Below are 4,186 nucleotides of genomic sequence, written 5' to 3' on the forward strand. Positions count from 1 at the left end.
TCTACCCACGAAACACAAAACATCTTAAAAACGTCTATGGCTACAAACGGCTGTAGACGTTTTGGTCTACGACAAGACTGCAAATAGAATTTCTTCTAAACATAGCCCTAAGCGCCTGAAATATAATAGTTTATGTTCTATTTGCGGTAACAACTCACTACTAGTGTTACCAGAGTCTATTTTGTTAAACGCATTCGGAATGTCTAATGACGTTTTTCACTGGTCGATCTGGAGTGGCCGCCGAAATCCCGGAGTGAGCGCTCGCACTTCACCAACCCTAATCTGCCAGCGGAGAGCGAAAATGATCCGCGCTGGATCGTACCGGAAGTCTGCGCACTCAAGTCACAAAAATCGACTTCCGCTTTGCATGTTTCCATGGCCACCAAGATCGCCGTCCCCCAGCGAGCGGAAGTGACGTATTCTATCGTCCCATTTCCGCCCACATCCGCGCCTCGGCAGCGGAGCAAGTGAGAGCGATCCGGCGCGGAGCGAGTTGATCCGAAACGACCAGTGGAAAGCGCGAACCCGCTCCAGCTCGACCAGTGAAATTCGGATTCGCAGCCGTGGAGCAAAAAATCCTGCTCCAGATCGACCAGTGAAAAACGCCATAACTCAAGAACTTTTTTAGATGCTTTTGTCTAAAAGTGCATAACATGCCAAACGGAATGTTAAGTTTACGGTTACCGTCGGCGTTAACGAACAAAAGACGCCACAGATAAATGAACTCATAAGAAGCAACATACTAACTGGCTTCATTGTTGAATGATTTCACACCGTAACTTCAACAATCAAAGGTGTATTATCGTTTTCAACCCAGCCCGCACATGCGACGCCTGGAAGCCATTAATCCATGCTCGCGCAGCATGCAGGAGCTGACAGCAGGAGCGAAACGCCGGTGTCAAAGATCGCATCACGGTGGCTGTGACCGCAGCGGCGTCAAAGCAGCCACCGCGATGCGATCACTTTGGCGGTTGTCAAGTAGATAGTCTCTAAATTTGTCAGGCATCCGATTCCGTGCTTGCAACACTGTGAGGCAGCAAGTTTGAAAAAACGGTCGCTGGCGTACGCATTGTCTCGTTCGTGGGTTCGCACGTTGTGCTAGTTGTGTGCCGTTCTAAGCTGTTGTATACATTTATTTGATATCAGCTCGAGTCATTTAACTGTGCCGACGCTGTTTGCCATGTGTTTTGCATCAGTGCTTTGTGACATAAGCTGTATTGCGTGCTTTCGCCGACGGCTTACTACCACAATGGCGGGTTCTGCGTTCACCGCCTTCGTTCTCGATGCGCCTTTGCATGTCGCACGTTTGGATAGCGCGTGTTCCGGTAAGTGAAATACTTTGCACTTTGTTTTTCGTCAACAGTGACCGAATTTTTGTAGGCGTTAACCGCGACATTTATTTGTGGTTGGACTCTTTTGCCTAGCCGGTATTTGTCAGCTTTATTTTTATACGAGGGTTCTCCTTGTTTATAGTCTTTATGGTTAACGTAGCATGAAACAAGCGAAGGTAGTGCATTCAGAGAGGACACGCTGCTCATAATCATGAGCCAGACTGTACTCGGCCTATCTTGTGTCCTTTTGTTCTTGCATGGACACGTTACAGCTTTGCATGCGCGCGCATGTGTTGTAGCGTTCCCCCCGCAATGCTTACTTGTTTTACACAATTTCAAATGCAGTCGGCTGCTGATGTAAAAATTGCACTGGTGCTTTGTTAAAAATAAACTGCAAAACTAGCTGCTTAGTACGTGCTTCATCTGGGAGTGCAATCACGACTACTTGTCGTTAATAATGGATAACTGTAGTTCACCTCATTTGTAATTGCATATCTGTCTTTCAACTGCCCTGATGCTCTCTTGTTTTGTTGTTTTCACTCTATAGACGGCTGGACATCTTATGTCTTGGCGCTAGCTGAATCGCGGGACCTCATCATTATGATCAGGGTAAGCCAATGTACCTTACCCTCTCTTATCCTCACAGTGCTTTGTATATGGGTTAAGACCAGAGACGGTAACATATACAGCATTTAGCAAATGGGCATTTTTTTGCACTGGTCCCTAATCAGCTGCCACTATTATTCTCAGTTTCTCAGCATCAGTGTACATAGTTTACTTCTACTACTACTTAGCTTCCATAAGCCTTCCGAAACTTAACTGTGGGTAGTCAAACTCAGAAATTAACTCTGTTGTGTCATCATTCACCAGTATTTCATACATGAGGGAAGTTTTGCTAGAAGAGTGTACGTTGCACCTTGCTTCCCACAATGCGCAGTTGTGTTTAAGCCAGTATGTGACGAGTTCTCCATTCTAAAAGGTTTTCTGTGTGATTTATTTTATTTACAGGAATTTACTGTACAGCATCAGCAAGGAGTGCAATTTCAGATCTTTGTGTCTGCTGCAGGATGTATGCTTTGCAGCTTGGATTGTTAAAACATGGGCCGAGGCTTCCATACAAGAACGAACTTCAACTTGGCTCTACCACCATCAGCACTTGGCTGGCGCCTGCCGAATGAATCATCGCAGGTATGTTGTGCAGACTGGTATTTAACCTTACTCTGATCGCACAATGATGTGTGATAATCGCTGTGTGATCATCAACCTGAGATTGTGTTGTCATATGTGCGTGTTGAACAGTCATGATGCCGCGGTTTCCAGCAGTGTGCAGAGCTGCTTTGCAAAAATTTGTCATGACTCAAATTTTACCTGTGCTGTCTTTTTGTCATCTATTTGAATATTATCAATCAGAGGTGTTATCAGAATTTAGAATGTTATTTTTCTTGGCCCTTTGACTAGGCTGCCACGTTTCACCTTTCGCTAGGTGGACTATTAGTTGAAAACATTTTTTTTGTGTGTAGTGGCTTATCAACTGCTAGTCAATGCAGATGCTGAAAATTTCCTGAGGCTATAGATGCACTGATGAACTTGCAACCTCTACAAATCACTTTGCTCTTTTTGGCGAAATCAGTATGTTAACACTTCTAAGACAGGAGGCAATGATGATATACTTTCAATTTTTATGAGGTATCATCCAAAATGACGCATTATTGGTGGGAAGTATTGCCGTAAGCCAATTAGGGTCTGATGAAAATATATCACCAAAAGTGATTGACCCAACCCGAGAAGCATTGCACTGCGATACTTTATCACCAGTCCTTTGTGTGCTACCTGCTTAACCTGTACTATGTTATGTTTAAGCATGAAAAAAAGGCGACAGCTAGACAGTGCAAAATGCCAATCTGGGTTTTGGTTTAATCTAAAATGCCGTTTAACTTTTTAATCAAGATAGCAGATAATTTACCTGCAGAATGGTTAACTGTTTTAAACTGATTATATTTTGCGGAGAGGCTCTCAGACTTGTTTAACAAGTTAATAAGTGCTTTTTTAGCCACGAAACGCCAAATAATAATTTGAAGGCACTTCTCTGTCTGACACTTGTCTGCAGTTTAATAACTATGTGCCAGGAAATTTACTAGTTATCTTAAGAATCACATACATACCTTAAGAGCCCAGTATGTTAAGACAAAGGATGGCTTACATTTATTTTCAACGTGGGTCAAACTTCTTGCTTGGTACATATTGCTAATTGAGGTTCCAATTTGCACATTCTCATTTCCTATTTCGCTTTTTTTTCTCGTCTGTGCAGGTTTTGCTTGCCTGTGTCTACAAGAACCTTCACACGTGACCTGCGACAGAAAGCATTTGTGGGCAGCCAGTGCTCTCCTACAAAGACTGGCCTGCTCAGGCTGCGGCAGCAATCATCCTCGAGTTCTATGCATGGCCACCTTTGCTGCTATTTGTCACTCTTGTTAATTACCCGTTCTGCATATCTTCTCATTTATTAGGTAATAAAGTTTGACCGTGTCACATGGTGCGAAGTAGAGGTTTTGCAGCATCTTAGCTTGCAGTTACATTTTATGCACTGCACTGCATGAAGAGCTCATCGTACACTGTGTATAAAAATAACAGCATATTCTAATTTATCTTTCAGTTCCGATAGCATGCAATATGCAAGGAATTCACTAATGAATGGCATGCCGAAGAACTGGCCATTATTTCTGCGTGATGGTCTGCAAGCATATGGCGATACTTAACAAAAGAGGGGCCACAAGTAAGTTACAATTTACTTTTAAATGAGGCACGGGCATCAGAACAAAATGTCTGTATTGCCCGATAGAGTGGTGCGCAGAGTG

General features: G+C 43.5%; 1 long non-coding RNA gene across 1 annotated transcript; it reads left to right on the top strand.

The window, feature by feature from the left end:
- Window positions 1-2,321: 2,321 nt before the first annotated feature.
- Window positions 2,322-3,853, top strand: LOC125943008 (uncharacterized). Its single transcript, XR_007465491.1, has 2 exons — window positions 2,322-2,519; window positions 3,640-3,853. It is a non-coding gene; the product is annotated as an uncharacterized LOC125943008 (long non-coding RNA).
- Window positions 3,854-4,186: the final 333 nt, after the last annotated feature.

Source organism: Dermacentor silvarum, chromosome 2, assembly GCF_013339745.2.
Source record: "Dermacentor silvarum isolate Dsil-2018 chromosome 2, BIME_Dsil_1.4, whole genome shotgun sequence".
Classification (NCBI taxonomy): Eukaryota; Metazoa; Arthropoda; class Arachnida; order Ixodida; family Ixodidae; genus Dermacentor; species Dermacentor silvarum.